Consider the following 18,465-nt stretch of genomic DNA (forward strand, 5'->3'; position numbering starts at 1 on the left):
TTGTTCCAGATCTCCCTCATACTTCTCTTGCCACCATCTGGTCCTACATACATGCTTACCCGTCCCTCACTTCCAAATCACTCTCATCAGCTTATTCTGTACTTGCTTCCATGTTAGCTTGAATAACTTTGTCAGTGTGTTACTGTTCAATACTGCAAAGAAAATCTAGTATTTTACAAATGTGTAAGCATTGAATTAGTAACTATGTGGAAACATGTTTTTTACACAACAGGGGCATTCTTCATCTCATCTCATCTCATCTCATCTCATCTCATCTCATCTCATCTCATCTCATCTCATCTCATCTCATCTCATCTCATCTCATCTCATCATAAATAAATGACCAACCAAGTACAAAAATTTCACCCAGAAAAAGATGTTCCTTTTCCAATTTATGTTGCATTTCAATCAATCAACTAGTGTTGTCTCCAATCAAGATTTTGGGCCCCACCAGATAAAAAAAGTAATTGTGTCCAAATACCCATGACAAGGTGAGTCTAAAAAGAAACTACTTCAACAGATCCTTGTGAAAACGTATTTCACTTTTTGTTTTGGCTAATTGGCCAATAGCTGATAGAGACTGCAGTTGTCTCCTTTTAGAAGCTAGGTGAAGAAACCTGGCTCTTCCGCAACTTGGGAATTATTGCTATAGATTCTGTAATGGGACCAAAGTTCTAAAAAGAGCATGAGAGGTAATATAGTATTGGATTCTTATCTCTTCAGTGTATTTCTCTTCTTATTCTTTCATTTGTTTGTTTTTAGGGATCATAAAAATTAATGTATTCCTCAGAACCATCATACATAGTATATACTGAAACTTCTTGAAAACAAGGAGGGAGGAAGGTAATACTTCTTGTTGAAGTATGTAAATTTGCTTCTGAGGAGGTCATCTTTCTGAAAAATCATCATATCTAATCTAAGATTGCCTCTCTCCTCCAGTTTTGATCAAATTTGTTCCTAGCCCATATAATCAATAGAATTGAATCATGAATGAATTCTAGGTATCTTGTGCCCTTGCCTGTATAACCTTTGAAATTTGAAAAATATGTTGGTGTAAATTAGATAAGAAAATTCTTTTGCAACATTGTTAGTTTGTGTCATTAGGTGAAGCAGCAGAATGGCATTAAATGGGAGCAAAGAAGCAAAAATAGCACAGGGAAAAAATTAGGACAGTGTCAAGAAGAGACAAGCCTTTTCCAATAAGTCTTAAAATATCTATGTTGTGTTTAACCAAACAGCACTCAAGGGTAAACCAAACTCTCTTGTAAGTATTGCCTAATGTTTTTCTCAAACTTCCTTGTTAATGGCTATTAGCCTGTATAAATCAAGTAAAATGTTCTCATTTTGTGAAGTGCAGTTGGTGAACATCAAATGGATGTATTTTTACTGCAACAGATACTAGAATGAACAGTGCTAGATATGGGAATTTCAATCATATTTGCCCGCAATGGACACAAGTGAGCATATTGAGTGAGCTACGTTTCTTATAATAATTCTTTTGTAATTGCTGACTGGCTTATTCCACAGCATAAATTAATGTTGTGATATGAGTCAGTGTTATAAATTAAAAGGAAAACCACTAAACTTAAAGGTTGCTAATGCAGAGACAGTTAGTCTTTCAGACTTTCTCAGGGCCATAACATGTACAGTCCAAAAGCATGAGTATTTGTGTAAAGGATAAAAATAGAAATATAAGTTTGATATCACTGGGAACAGGGAGTGTGGTGCTCTCTATATCCAGCTATATATCTTTTTCATTCAATAAACCTTTTCAGAAGGCTCTGGAACAGCTTGCTTTAAGTAAGACTACACACATCTATACCTGTTGAGAGCCTGATTCCACTGGCTCTGAGCCTGCATTTTTATAGACCTTCACATGTAGTTACTTTCAAAAAATTCATACTCATCTACAGAAGCAGCACTTTTCCAACTCACACCACTACCATTATCACCATGCCACCGATTTCCAAGGCTTTCTCAAATATCTTGGGATGTGTCCTTAGTTATCTTGAGATGTACCCTTAGATGAGAAGGAGCTGTAACGTTGTGAAGTCTAACAGATCTGACCAGAGCAGATTAAGCAAAGCCTTTTAGAGAATAAGAAAAATCTATTGTGTAATTAAAGGAATGTGATGATCTTATCAGAAGCATAAAGGCAATGCCAGCATCTCTCTTACAATCATTCTTTCCCTCTAGGCCCAAAACATTTTATGCTCAATGACAGAATTGCCATCTTCATTTTACAGACTGAGGCATACAGAAATTACTTGTTCAACATCAACCAGCAGAGGAATGGTGTAGCCAAGACTTTGAGGGCCGCAATATTTGGTTCAGGGTGATCCCAAAGGGCAGTCAGTGAAGAATAGCTATGAACAGAAGGGGAAAGAAAGGAGACAGACATACCCATCAATATATATTCATATGTATTTCCTACACCTACATGAATTCCATCCATAGTCTTTACGGAGTTTGCTTCCCACCAACACCTTAAATATATTTGTTCATACCTTCTGGCAGTGGAGACAGACAATTTCCAAGATATACCATTCGGGATCATCATGATTAAAAAATCCCTCAGAAATTAATTCTGAAACTGTGATGACTTAATTTAGCTTACATAAAAATACTGTCATGATTCAAGATTAATAAAAGCAGTATTTTCTATCACATATTTTACTTTTATATACTCACTACAACGAAGAGGATTTTAAGTGCAAAGACAAAAAAAAGCTGTAGGGCAATTCTTTTTCCAGTTAATGCCATTTTCTCCTGTTTCTCCTACTAGAACAAGAAGAAATAATGAGAAGTCACTTGGTTGTCTCTTCCAAAACACTTTTATATAAGAAAGGAATACTGGGAATAGTTGTCCACAGAGAAGAAAACAATTTTGGGTAATTGTTGGTCTAGATCCCAAAGGGGTGAGATCCTAGCATTTATTATTAGAATTATCTCATCTTAGTTAATGCTATCTACCAAAACAAAAAAAATATTGAAGATAATATTTCTTCAAATAAAATATACATCCATGGAAAAAGACTTCTTTTTCATCTCTTAAAATTCCTCCCCTTCCTCAAAAAGAAACAATAAAATCCTTGTATTGGTAGGAAAACTTATGCGTTTTAATGATTATTTGAAAAGATCTTACTGGAGATATCTCTATCACAAATTTGATTTCAGCAACTTGTAAAATCCTAAGTCAAGCAATTCCATATATTAGTAGTTAAATACTACTAATGATAAAAACCTCACTACAAATAGAAAACCCAGCTAACCACACAAATACATACACTATTAGCAACATAGCATTTGCAAATTTTTTGTCGCACAGTGATCACACTGCCTGTCTGAACTGTGGACAATTAAGACAGCAGCTCCTACTGTAAAGCAGATCAAATCCTCTTAAAGTTGCATATGGCCCTTTAATCTAAGTGCACTGTAGAGAGGACTTAGTTCTAGTGCTGACCCCTCAGGAATCAACTCGAACTCTGTAACTGACCTCAATTGGCATCTGTCAGAAACTAAAAGCAACAGCACCCAGCTGTTCACTTTATTAAAATATAAAATTGCATAAATAAAATATAAACTATAAATGTAACTCTAATGTTCTGGAAATTCAATGCTATTCAGGGGTAAAAATTCAACTGTTATTTTTTCTGGGATTTTAATGCCTTTTGAACAAAACTTATCCAGTTCCAATTCCTAGCCCAAGATTTTCTGCTGTCTTTTCTCATTCTGTAATAAGACTCTGTCATGGCACAGTTTCGGAGTCCAGGACATCCCTCTGGCCGCCCTGGAGGGTTTGGAGACCCAATAGGGGGGTCTGGGATCTGTACAGGGGGGTCAGCCAGCCTCACACAGAGCCCTGGAGGACACTGCCTCTGATCCCTGTCCATGGGAGTTAATGCCCACATTGTATGAAGAATCACAAGCTGAGAGAGTTCAAAATAAGCAGTAGTTAGTTTATCACAGAGTATAAATGTAGAATCTAAGATTTTTAGTATATGGGCTTGAAGAAGCAAGATGGAGGAATTGGGGAGTGGTCTTGTCCTCCTTGTTCTTGTTCTCATCTCCCATTTTCTGCTGAGTTGTATCACAAGGATTGGTTTAGAGTAGAAATGACATGTTAACATAGGTAGTAAGTATTGGTAAGATTTTGTAAATAAAAAGTACATTGTGGATGGTGGTTGGACCAGAGAAATGGTACAAAGGGTCCAGGACCCTCTGATCCTCCCCAGTCCACCACATGTCCTGCTCTGCTGGGGATGCCTGGCAGAGCTGAGAAAGAACTGAGAGATAGTGAAGAATAAACAACCTTGGAAATATGGACTGGCAGACTCTGTTTGTCTTCTCTGGCTCCAGCGTGAGACCTTTTGGGCAAGAGAAGCTTGAAAGCCTTATTACCTCGGGGAACAGCAACCCCGAGGAGAGTCTCAGGGAACAGCAACTCTGAGAGAGAGAGTCCTGAAAACGTTATGACCTCAGGGATCAGCAACCCTGAGGAGAATCTCAGGAAACAGCAACCCTGAGAGCACAGAGGATTTTTTTTCACCCTCACAGAGGGTGAAAGAGCATCAGACAAAGGAATCATTTATTAGTCAGCAACGTTGAGGTGTGAAAAAAAAATTCATTACTGAGAAAAGCATTCAGCAAGCTTTTTACCAGTGATTAGAAAAGGGATTTTAGGTTTTTATAGCATTTCTTAAAAGTTGTAGTTTTTCTAACCTCATTTGCTTCTTAGCAAGAATGGTTCTTGTCTTCATTTATTTTCTGAAGCACTGATCAAAAAAGGAGTTATATAAGTGTCTACAATTCTTGTCCTGCTATTGGGTAGCTCACCCGCAGAAGGAGTCTTTGTAGTTTCAGCAAGTATTTCCCTCTGTAAATAATGACAGTAGAATACATCATCAAAATTCAAATTTTGAGGTATCAGGAGAGAAGACTATATCACAAGAAAAGAAAGTATTAGGGGAAACAGAGACAACTGTTAAGATTGTACTGGGGAAAAGAAAATGTAGAATCATAGAATATGCTGATGGAAGGCAAACATCAGGATCATCAAGTTCAACTTCTGGCCCTGCACAGGACATCTCAAGAGTCAAACCATGTGCCTGAGAGCACTGTTCAAAATCTTCCTGAATTCTGTCAGGTTTGGTGCTGTGACCACTTTCCTGGGGAGCCTGTTCCAGTGCCCAGCCATGCTCTGGACTGAAAAACCTTTTTCCTGATATCTATACAAAACTTCCACTGACTCATCATAACAGATGATCATACTGATGAGGGAAGTCTGGGCCTTTCTCTGTGATGACTGCACCTGACTGCTTCTGACTGTAAAAGAATTAGATACCTCCTCTGGTAGCCAGACAGATCCACAGAAGGAAGCCATGTATTTCTGACACTAGAAGAGGATGAATCCTGTTGTACAGACAGGCTGGTGGTTAAAAAAGAGAAAAAAAGGTAATGGAGATGTGAATTCATGAAGAGAAAGCTGCTAGTAAAAGGATGGGAGAGAGGTCACTTGTTGCCAGAGGTCAGACACTAAGAGGGCAAGACAAATGATACTGCAGGAAGCCAGTTACAATTAACTGAGGTTTTAAAAGAGAAGGAGAATTACCAAAGCCCTGAAAGACAATTTAGAAGAGTAAGAATAATACACCAAGCCTAAAAAGTTGATTTTAAAAAGTAGATGGGATTAGGAGGCCAGTATCACCGTGGAGGCCCAACCAGGAACACAGACTGGGGACACAGATCTGGGTGCAACAACAGCAGCAGGGCAGAAGACCTGCCCTTAGTTTATTTTTCCATTTTATATCTGTGTCAAGGTGACCATGGATTGGAGAAGGGTATCGCCACCTCTCCTGTCACATTGGTCTAGGAGGCTGTCATTCAACCTCCCCTTGTCTTGGAGAAAGTATTCATAACATTGCCAATATTTACAAAACATGGTCCTGTGTTTACAATTCACCAGCGTGAGAAACTGCACGTTTCTCCTTTAATATGAACGCTCAGCAAACCAGGAAAATTCATGGCAACATCTCACCCTTTTAAGTATATTAAAAAAGAAAACAGAAAAAGAAAAATGAACAATTCTATGACAGGAAAAAAGAAAGAAAAAAAAACCTGTATAAAGTTCACCGACCTTCATTTAGGTGACGGTGTGAGGGCTACATGTTGGTCTGATTCTGCCTTTGCTACCCAGGGTTTCACCCTGAACCCCTTGCAATAACTTGCTCAAAATATCTCGAGCATAGTCTAACATAATTCAACCAACACCCTCATATTTTTAAATTTTTATAAGATACAAGGGAATATACGGTGCAAAAGGCAGGAGCATTCCAAGAAAAATTTAACCACTCAATTGAAAATTCTGAACCCCAAAAGTTCTGTCCCAAAACCACAACCCCCAAACAACATGCACTTTCCCCACAGAGGTCACAATGGCTACCATACATAAAACTGAGCCATAGCAAACAATTCCTCTGAGTCCATGATTAACAGTCCGCTGGCTCTCAGCATCACACTGCTTCAGTCTGTCCTTGTCCAGCAGCTCCACAGGATCCAAAGTCTCTATGGAGGCCATATAGGAAAAGAGAGGATGCCAGTCCATGTCCATGTTAATCAGATCTCAAAGAGGCTTCTCTGATGGGTGGCACTAGGGTGGCACAGGGTGCACAAGGTTTCAGGATCAAACAGGATCAGTCCAATGCACCTGAGGCAGCTCAGCAGAGTGTTTCAGCGGCCACCTTCTTAGCATAGATCCCAGAACCTGAGGATAGAGAACTTAAAAAACACAAATTGAGCAATTGACTTTTTCTCAAAGAATGCATGCAACATAGGATGTGGACGTAGAAACCACTGCAAGGTCCAAGGAAAACTGACCATAGCTATGTGGCAACATCAACACTTCCTACACTTGAGATGATGGCTGTACACCAGCCAGAGAATTTTGCTCTTGTTCTAGAGCTTGGGAAACTGTTTCGTCCCCCTGACGTCTTCGTCTTTTTCTTCGCCTCCGAGTTTTCAGGTTTGGCGTGGGCTCGGCATGACCCACTGCTTTGCAAGTTTCTGCAGTATGGTCTGGACCCACACCTTGTGCGCAGAAAAACAAGGGAGTCACTTTCTGTGCCTCCTTTTCTTGTTCTCCACTAGGCTGAATATCTGCCTGTGTCTCATGTCCATCATTCTGCCTCTTTTCTGCCGGCTGTGAAGCAGCTGTTGGGGTAATCACCATAGAATCACAGGTGTTTAGAACTGCACAGGTCTGGACCATCTCCAGGACAGTAGAAGTCTCTGGAATGGTTTCCAGGAGCCTCTGGCAAGCAGAATTAGCATGGCTTCTTGCTAATTGCTCCAAAATTATCATTGTCAAAGTTATATCCTCGACTCTCGTCTTTAAAAAATGCATCAGACGCGATATAAATTCATTAAAAGCTTCCTCTGGCTTCTGTGCTATGTCTAAGAAGTCTTCCTTTGGGGAGAAGGATAACTTGGTTTTTATCAATGCAGATATCCCTATGTATCTGCACGAATCTAAAACCCTGAAAGAAAGGCCAGCTTGCACATCAGGGCAAGCATATTGACTCCTCCCCATAAGTAGGTCAACTCCGACCCCAAACAAGGGATCATCTCGAGGCAGGTGGCTATTTTCGACAGCCATTTGTCCAGCTAGGAATTTCCAATTTCTTTCAAAGGTAAAAACCTGTTGAGGTTCAAGCATCATTGTTGCAAGACCTCTTATTACATAAGGAAAGATCAGATTCTCAAATTCTGCACTGATCCATTGAATTGCCTCAGTGAAGCTTATATTATCTTCTGCCACGTCCCTTGATAAGGGAAGCGGGACTGCCCATGATGGGTCATCATGGCTATGATGCTGTGGAACCACGTCCACAGGTCCCTGAACTGGCTCGGGCAAAGCTGCATCTTCAGGCAGCAGCTCCGTTATCTCAGCAGCCTGATTCACCTGGGTTGCAGGACCAAAAGCCTCATCCGATTTCACGACAGGGAAAGCGTGCACATCAGACAACGCTTTTGCCCCGTTATCATCTCCCACAGCCGACCCGGCCCCGTAGGGGGGGTGGGCGGGGGACAGTGACTCGCTCAGACTCCTCTCTGAGCGGGGGGGCGATTGTCGCGCTGGGCAGGGAGGCGTGGCCGACGGGCCACAGCTTTCAGCTCCTGCCCGGCCAGTCGATGGGTCGGTGGCCAGGTCGGCGGCAGCAGCGGCAGCCGAGAGCCCCTCCCGCTCGGTGCGGAGGGACATTCCCCGAGCGGCAGGGAGGGGACGCGCGGCGGTGCCGCGCGGCGGCGCGGGGGGGCTGTCCATCGCGGGTGGCCCCACAGCAGCGGGCAGCGTTGCGCCCAGCCCTCCCCCCGCGGCGCCGGACCGGCACCGGATGCGTGGGGCGGGGCGCGGCGCGGTGGGCGGCGGCGGCGGCGCCGCTGCGGGCACCGCACGGACCGCCGGCGGCGGCGACCCCGCGCACAGCATTTGGCGCGGCGGGGGGACGGGGCAAGGAGGGGCCGTCACCGCCGCTCTCGCCTGCCGAATCCTGCGCGGAGCAGGTCGCGGCAGGGCGGGGCGGGCCGGGGAGGCGGCGGCAGGGGGCGGCGCCGTGCACGCCGTGCACGGCGGCCCCCCCGGCTCCCCGCAGGGGGCCCGAGGCGGCGCGGCTCCGCGCGGCAGCTGCAGGGCGGACCCCGCAGCGGTGGCGGGCAGCGGGGGGGTCGCCGCGACACGGCGGCCCGGGGCGGCGCGGGCGATCCCCCGCGCTCGGCGTGGGACCCGATGCCGAGCGCTCCGCCCCCTCGGCACCCCAGCTCCCCGCCCGGCAAACCGCGCGGGGAGCGGACCAAAAAAAGCTTCCCCGCCCTTCCAAAAACCCCGCTGGGCGCGCCCAACCCCCGACATGGGGGTGGGGGTCTCCTGCATCGGCTCCAACCCTGCATCAGAGCAATCCTCGTCAGAAGCGACGGAGCTCACAGGGGAGCCAGTCCTGCTTCCTGTCGAAAGCCCAGAATCAACTTCAAAGTCCTCTCCAGCCTCTTTTAGAAGTGGGAAGACTGTTGTCCATGCCCGTAAAAGAGTGCCTGCCTTAGAGTTTCCGTCAAGGACGGCAGAGAAAAGGCTTTTTCCCAGGGTTCTCCATGGGCCAATATAAAGTGCCTTTTCAGCAGTATAAAAAATTCCAAGTTTCTTTCCCCAGCTAAGCAGTTCTCTCACGTGTTTCCTGGTTAAGTCAGCGTCACAGGACAACAAAAAGGAATGGAGCAGTTCCATCATCAATCGTTCCTCTGAGAACATCGTGGGTTTCTTCTTTTTGCAGCTGTAGAAGGCAGATTTTTTTTTTCTTTCTTCTTTTTTCTTTCCTCACTAGCTTGCAACTTGACCACGTTGGCGCCAGTTATCACCGTGGAGGCCCAACCAGGAACACAGACTGGGGACACAGATCTGGGTGCAACAACAGCAGCAGGGCAGAAGACCTGCCCTTAGTTTATTTTTCCATTTTATATCTGTGTCAAGGTGACCATGGATTGGAGAAGGGTATCGCCACCTCTCCTGTCACATTGGTCTAGGAGGCTGTCATTCAACCTCCCCTTGTCTTGGAGAAAGTATTCATAACATTGCCAATATTTACAAAACATGGTCCTGTGTTTACAATTCACCAGCGTGAGAAACTGCACGTTTCTCCTTTAATATGAACGCTCAGCAAACCAGGAAAATTCATGGCAACAGGCCAGTACTAGGACAGAGGAAAGACTGAGGCAGAAAAGCTCATGGCAAGAAATTTCAGAACAACAAATTTTATCTTTCAAAAATATATCTAGAACCTATTATTTCCTCTTCAGTGTACAAAAAAAAAAAAAATTAAAAAAAAATCATAAATTCCTACTTCTATCCACAGATCTCTCTGAAACCACTGGCAAAGTGTGCCATTTATTGCTGGTCCATATAGAGTATTTTTATTAGCTAATGATAAACACTTTATACTGAACTCAAGCAATAAATTTTTTTAATTCAGTTTAAGGTGCCAAATCTTCTGAAGAACCATGAAGAAAGGACTCATTGGCAACATGTAATGTGGAAAATATAGAGTGTTGGATTGCCTTTCTGCATTGTAGAAAATTGTATACAACAAAAATTATATGCAAACAAGTATGTATCTTACAGTACATTGAAAGAACATAATCCCAATTGTTGAGAGAAATATTTTTGGAGACTATAAAACCTCTGTTCACATTCATCAATGTGTATCATATTTTTGCTTAACATTCCGGCAAACATATTTATCAGAATGGGCTCCCTGACTCTTTGGAGACTGCTGGAATATATTTTCACATTTAAAAGGTGGTGTCCCTTTTTTTTAATATATGTAAATGTAAATACTTATTTTTTGCTAATAGGGTACTGCTATGGGAAAGTAATGATATTTGTTTTACATATTGCAAGTTACACATACCTACAGCAGAAGCATCTTTGCAAGCCACTTCTGACATTATATACAAATTTTTATACTTTTTTGAAGTTCCCATGTGCAAGTATCAAACAAAATTTGGAATAAAATGTGGAATAAACATAAATTATTTCTCTGGATTTGGATAAAATCAAACATAGAATCAAATTTACTTATAACTAAATTAGGAATGTTTTAGTTGTGAAATCCCCCCAAAATAATGAAGATAAATTGACATAATTAATTTAATTCTGTTTACCTGTCCTGTTTTGGTATAATTTTTTAATGCTGATATAGCTATCAAAATACAAAATTTTCAGTTATACGTTCATTATCCAATGAATTTGCAAAGGAATAGAGACACTGTGAAGACAGAGAATCCCACTCTGCATTCCTTAGCAACAGGAAGAAGGAATGTGCTGACAATTTCCATACTTTCATCAAATTACTGGTGGTTCACCAGCAAAGTTCAGATGAGAAATCTATTGCATTTCAAAAATAGAATAATTTAAACTGTAGCTGATGATTCTTTCCAGATGTATTTTTTTTCTCAAATTTTAAGAACACATTCTTTGAGAAAGGTTGAATGTCTGGTTGAAGATGCTTCAAGGGGCAAAATATTTCAGAGAAATGCTGGTTATTTGCAGAAAGTTTGATCTTGTCTAGACTTCCAATTTGGTCCTCAAATGTTATGGAGTCACCATACATTTCTCAGTGAGGTTTTTCATGGCAGAATGCAGACAGTTCTGAAGACACTCCAGCCACAATGGAGAACAATGCATTAATTGCACAGAGCACGATGCCAAGATTGAAGAAGAAAGTATTGATCCAATATCAAATTTATTTGCTTGTCCTCTGTGACTCTTAAGGACAATCCCATAATTTTTAAATTAGACCTGGCTTGCAAGACACCAGACTGGAGGGAGAAAGCCTTCTTACAAAGAAAATAATTTCGGATTTCTAAAGATCTTTTTGAGTCCTTACAGTGAATTTCCTCCACTCTTTATATGTGCAACTGCGAAGGGAGAAACACTTCCTTTTCTGCTAATCTACATCTGTCTATTAGTTTATATTGTTATCATCACTGTTCCATGGGATGCCTCACAGCATCTCTAGGATCTAGAGAGGTCTTAACCTAAAGAATCTATGGAATCTACAGAAAGTGTGTATAGAAACAAAGTACTGATCAGAAATAGACATGTATTGTCAAACAGTTTTAGCCTTTTCTGCTAGGAATACATAAAACTGACCTGTTGCATTTTGCATGAACTCACATATATTACAGATTCTAAATGTGGAAAGTAGATTCCTTACAGCAGTATCACCTTGTGAAAAAACTGCTAATCACTCAAGAATCTTTCCCTGAAACCACAACCATCTGAACCCAAATTAAAATGAGCTTGAATTCTGTAAAAACAACGAAGATTTTGCTACTAATTCATGAATTTATTCTCTTGTACTTGCTATTATAAAAAGAATTCATTTTAAATTATCACAGATATAAAAGGGAGGAAAGAGTGATGAAGAAGACTGTTCCAAAACATGATATCATAGTTGTAAAGATCACAGAATAAGCTTCCCTCTCCCTCCATAGGCTAGACATTCCAATGTGAATTTGCTCCACCTAGACTCTGGCACTTAAATCAGAAATATTCCTTCATTTCCTCTGCAATTAGTGGTAGGAGGTGATATTCTGGTAATTCACATTTTAGATGGGCTGAATCATCTTCTGGAGAGGTCTTTCCCTCCAAACCATGAGCAACCTGAGAACTGAATCTGCCTCATACAGGCATATAGGTTCAGTAGTGGCCTTCACCCTTTCATGCCTTTCTAAACTCCATAGAGCTAGAAATCATGCACCTCACACCATTATGAAACTGGTAACAGTAGAATTGTTTGTATTTGTATCCTTTTTATGAGGGGCAGGAGACAAAGTAATACAAGTGACAAGAAAAGAGTTTCTGTGTTGGAATCCTAATTTAGGTCTGGAATCTGTTACCTTCAAATTGGAAGCAGGTGGTATTCGAGATATATGTTGAATTATTCCATCAACATATTATGTGCCCCGATTTTGACAGCAACACAATGATGGCATTGCATTTGCAGGGCTGGTCTCATACAGGATGACAGGTGGCACCTCCATTGCATTGTGATGTACCCAAAGAGACTTTAAAAAAAAGTGAGTAATTTCAAAGATAATGTTAAAGAATAAAATGCAATGATTATTCATACAGTTTAGAAAATGTAAAGCTGCAGCCAATAGCAGTTTATATTCACTGGAGCTCAATCTCCATCTCTTAACTCCCTGAGCAACACCTTCATTTTTAAGTTGAATAACTGTGAGGAGCACAGTACCAGTGCAGAAAATACGTGATGGAATAAGACCAGAAACTGAGATGTTTGCAGAGCTGTTGTAATTTAGAATTTTTTTTTTTTGGGGGGCGGGGGGGGGTCCCCAGGGAGAGTTCCCCAGGAGCCCCCCGGGTCCTAGGGTCGTGAGTATTTGCATGCAGGCAGGCAAGGAGACTCTAGACGGCTGGTGAGGTGCTGATGAGATGAGGATTTATTTGGAGTTCGACCCCAGGAAGGTAGCATGGTCACTGAGGAAGAGGGGGAAGGAGGGAGAGAGAGGGAAGGGGAGAGGGAAGGGGAGAGGGAAGGGGAGAGCAGCAGAGCTTCTGGAGGCCTCCAGGGCAAGAAAAGAGCGAGTCCTCTCTGCTTCCACCCTTAACAGGGAGCTTCGAAATGGGCACGGTAAGATTCTTCAGCCAATAGTTACAGAGACACCATACTGCAGGGAGGTTACAGACTTGGGATAAACCATACACTTCGAGGGGTGAGCCAGAGCATACCATTTCCAATGCAATTCCACAAATTCACCCTTTTTTCGTTAGAATGTGAGAAGAGAAATATTACATATGACAATTAACAATTTAAAAATTAAACAGTAATTACACAGTTTTGCAACATAAAACAAATACAATTGCGGTAAGGATTATGTTATACTGTGAACAGTCCATCTGACTTGATGTAATTGCAGTAAACAGGTTATGTGGGTTTATATTGCAAGATTTAAACAAATTAACAAACTTGTTTAGCCTTTTCAGCGTGACTGGCCTAACGGTGTCTAGCCTTTTCCAACTGGCTTTTCAGACCACCACCGCCCCCAGTCCTAGGCTATGGCGCTGAATTCTGCTCCCATTCCAGAGACAGGAAACACTTGGAGCTCCCCAAGCTCCACACAAGGCTTCAGATTCTCACCCATGGATCTGTGCCAAATTATTCCTTTCACTTTCCAACTGGTTCAACCAAAGGAGCGACACTCTGCGTGCAATTATTTACATTCATCCATATGTACCCATTGGGGATTTTTTTCGTCCATACTTGCACCAGAAGTGTTGGAGACCTAAGACCCCCAGTTTTAGGTCACCAAAAGGAAAACAAAAAGAAAAAAACCCTACAAAAACCGTCAAATACTTTTTAGACACCATTTTAGGTTATCAGTCACCCTCAGAACCTACTGAGGACACCATAAACCCAAAAGCATTACTGATTCAGTAGTCTACTACTGAATCACGCTATTCAGGAAAACAATTCAAAAACTGCTTCCTATGCATTTACCCTTGTGACCTGAAGAGGCCTCTGCTTTCTAAAACTGAAAGCAGGACAAATCTGCAATATGAACATACGCAAAAACCAGAAAGGCATAATTGTAAAACTATTCATGGGGTTGGGAAGGGAATGGAGAAACAACAGGTTCTGGGTTTTAGGGTTGGAGAAGTAGGGGGTTGGATCGCCTTGCTGTTTGGCCAGAACAGCAAGGGACAGGGGCAGAATAACAGGTAAAGGAGATCATAAAGTAGTATTAACAACTATACAAGGCTATAAAACTGGTATTACAAATTTACCTTAGCTTTGGGTTTTGGTATCTTAGCTTTTACTTTGTGGAACTTGGAAAGTGGAGGGTGGAACTAGAATCTGGAGGGGAGCTACGTGGCCATGTTGGCCATGTGGCCACAGCGCACGTGGCGGCAGCTGTGCCATGCCAGGCTTAGCAGGACGGGGTTAACTTTCAGGGGTTTGTTAAGGGAAAGGGGGTTAGGGAGAAGGAGCAGTGAGGGGAGGAGGGAGTAAGGGTAAGGAAGAAGGTTACAGAATTTACAAAACCGAGTTTTGGGAGGTGCGGGGCTTGGGCACAGCTGAAGACTGCTTTTTCCTTCTCTGATGGCTGTCTGGCTGAGTTCTTTTCGCTGCTGTCTAGAGTGTTGGCTGCTTGGGCTCGATGGTGTGCTTGTTCTGTGGGGCTCTTCTGGCTGCTGCTGCTGGGTGGGTGGGCCCCGCGTGGATTCTCTGGGTGCTGGGGCCCACGTGCATGCAGCGGCGGGGCCAGGGCCATGCCACGGCTCACACTGGGGCTTCGCCGCGCCGGCACCTCACTGTGCTGGGGCCGCACTGCCTGCGCCACACTACTGCACGGCCGGGGCCGCGCCGCCGGGGCTGTGCAGCCCCTGCCTCGCTGCGGCAGGCCGGTGCCCCAGGGGGCTGGGACCCGGGCCCGTGCTGGCGGTGGTGGGAGGGTGACGTGGTAGCTCACAGGGTCTCTGCGCGGTGGGGGCCACTCCACCATGCCAGAGGTGGCACTGAAGTGGTGTTTCGCAGGGTTCTGCACTGTGCTGGTGGTGGAGTGGTCCATCTTTGTCTCAGGGTTGTTGGTGCTCTTGCCCCACGTTGGTGCATCATTTGTTGTAATTTAGATTTGGGGGTGGGGGAGGGGGGTCCCCGGGGAGGGTTCCCCGGGAGCCCCCCACGTCCTAGGTTCATTGGTATTTGCATGCAGGCAGGCAAGGAGACTCTAGACGGCTGGTGAGGTGCTGATGAAATGAGGATTTATTTGGAGTTCGACCCCAGGAAGGTAGCATGGTCACTGAGGAAGAGGGGGAAGGAGGGAGAGAGAGGGAAGGGGAGAGCAGCAGAGCTTCCGGAGGCCTCCAGGGCAAGAAAAGAGTGAGCCCTCTCTGCTTCCACGCTTAACAGGGAGCTTCGAAATGGGCACGGTAAGATTCTTCAGCCAATAGTTACAGAGACACGATACTGCAGGGAGGTTACAGACTTGGGATAAACCATACACTTCGAGGGGTGAGCCAGAGCATACCATTTCAATAAAATGCAATTCCACACAGAGCCCATTCTGCTTTCCAGAGAATCTGCACTGCCTAAAAGGCTTTTAAAATGTGTAGGAGCAGTGTGGAGTATCTGACTCTAAGATTTCACCCACAAAAATATGGAGTAGTTCCATCTTGTCTGAATAAGTCCATGTATGGCAATTTGATAAATAAGAAAGATACACAGAGACCAAATATCATATTCAACAATTAGTAATTGACAGAGTTGCAAAAAGCAGTATGACAGTCTTGTAAGGGATCATACATTTAAAACATGCAAAAGACCAAGCATTCTGTCTTCCAATCCCATAGTACAAATCTGTGATGAAATATTCAGTTGTAATGAATTCTACTGAATACTACTTTTCTGATTGTTTTGGTAAAAATTTAGAGGACTAGTAAAATTCTTATATGGAAAATATTTTCCAAATCAAATTCAATATTTCCTATGATAATGAGCTGTTCCAGCATGATTCACAACACTAATCAACCAAAGATAGATAGGTAGAGCAGTCCACAACTTTGCCACACTTTTGAGTGAAATGAGCTAGCTGGTTATCTCTGGGCAGTTCTGTGAGTATAAATATGCCATAAATCACTCATTTTTTCACATCTAAAAGACATTACAGGACTAATAAATAATTCATATGTCTGATGAATACATTTTTAGCATTTTTGCTGTAGAAAACTCTCATCAGTATGAATCAGAGAATCCCAATCCTGTCTCTAAAAAGTAAGTCAATTTCTCAGTGCTTTCATTCGTTTTTAAATTGTAAAGAAAAAAAGGTTTAATAGCAACAAAAAAACAGGAAAAGTAAAGATAAAGTAATCTCTTTCCACTTTTTCAGCTTTTAAGATTTAATAATCTTGGTATTTTAAACCATATATTTCCTAAATAACCAACAGAACTTCAACCAAGAATAAAACATTCTCACTTCAGCATCTACCCAGCAGACCTTTAAATATTTGGTGTCTTTTGCTGTTGTTATGATTTTTGGATGGCACAGAAATAACAACATGACTCTCCATGATGGTGAAAATGAGAGCAAACTTTATTCTTCTAAATTCTACTGTTATAGAGTAGTTCAGTACAAAGAACATTATTGGTTATTCAGCGTCTACACCCTTTTGTAAATATTTCTTTCCAGTAAACATGTTGGAAAAACACCACCTGCAGATGGTTTCTCACTTCCCAAGGTTTGTTTGAATTCCTCCTTTAGATTTCTCAGGCGAACATGAGAAAGTTACTCGCTTGCCTTTTACACAGACACTGGCAGAGCCTGAAGCCTAAATTTAGACTAATGTCAGCCCCACATTTCACTTTTAATATTGCTCTTCTAATGCTCTAGGAAAAAAGCAAAACGCAAGAAAAACAAATGGAGACATATATTTAAAAAATTATTCTTGATTTTTAGGGGGAATTTCAAGAAATGCTTACCTAAACCTCGTTGATTCAGAGTATCTACCTCTTTACTAAACTTCCATTCCTCTGTACATTTAAGAGTCTCCAGAATGGAATTGTCCCACTTTTGTTCACTCATCTAAATGAGATCTCTTAATTAGAAATAGAGCTGGCTTTGATTCCCTTGACAGCTAACAGTAAGCCATACAGCCCTTGGCTGATACTGGATTTCATTATTCAAAAACTCCTCAAATTTAAAAATGTTTATCACTATCCTGTCTAATATAATTTTCTTAATTGTACGGTAACGCTGATAATTTAAGCTAGTTCAAAGCAACTTCAAAGCATATAATCTGGATTTTATGGACAAAATCCTTCTGTCTTCCACAGAGCAAGTAATGTTCAATGAATGCAGCTTACACCCTACTCAGTAATGAAATGGAAAATCAGAAAAATTGGAAAACCATTGCAGCAAGTTTTCAAATGAGGTACCAGGGAAGGAATTATAATTCAAAACAATCTTTTTCATTGATTAAGGAAATTAAGAACCTAAGAATACACCTTAACTCATTCTTTATTTCCTCTCCTTTTTATCTTATTCTTACAAAACTCTCAGGGTTCTGTTCCCTGAGATTCTCCTCGGGGTTGCTGTTCCCCGAGGTAATAAGGTTTTCTCCCAAGATTGCTGTTCCCTGGGAGTTTCCTCGGGGTTGCTGTTCCCTGAGGTAATAAGGTTTTCTGTCTTCTCTTTGCCTAAAGTGTTTCACATAGGAGACAGAGACAACAAGTTGAGTCCACCAGTCCGTGTTATCAAGGTTGTTTATTCTTAATTATCTTTCAGTTCTTTCCCAGCTTTGCAAGGCATCCCCAGCAAAGCAGGACACGCGGCTGGACTGGGGCGGATCAGAGAGCCCCGCACCTTATGTACGGTACCCTTGACCCAACCACTGTCCGAAATGTACTTTTTATTTACAAAACTTTACCAGTGTCTACTACCTATACTAACATGTCGTTTCTACTCTAAACCAATCTCTAAAATCCAACTCAGCAGAAGATGGGAGACGAGAGCAAGAAGGAGAACAGAGTCTACTCCCCAATTCCTCCATCTTGTCTCTTCAGCTCCGTATACTAAAAATCCTATCTTCTGTATTTACACTGTATAATAAACTAGCTACTACTTATTTTAAATTCTTTCGGCTTGTGATTCTTCCTGCATGTGGGTATTCACTCCCATGGACAGGAATCAGAGGCAGTGTCCTCCTGGGCTCTGTGTGAAGCTGGCTGACCCCCTTGTACAGATCCCAGACCCCCCTGTCCAGTTTCCAAACCCTGCAGGGCGGCCAGAGGGATATCCTGGACTCCAACACAAAACCTCACAAACACATCAATTGAATTCTCTGAGATGCTTTAGCATCTTAGCATCAATCAGTGATGTTGAAATCATTCAGTT

Source organism: Prinia subflava, chromosome 1, assembly GCF_021018805.1.
Source record: "Prinia subflava isolate CZ2003 ecotype Zambia chromosome 1, Cam_Psub_1.2, whole genome shotgun sequence".
Lineage (NCBI taxonomy): Eukaryota > Metazoa > Chordata > Aves > Passeriformes > Cisticolidae > Prinia > Prinia subflava.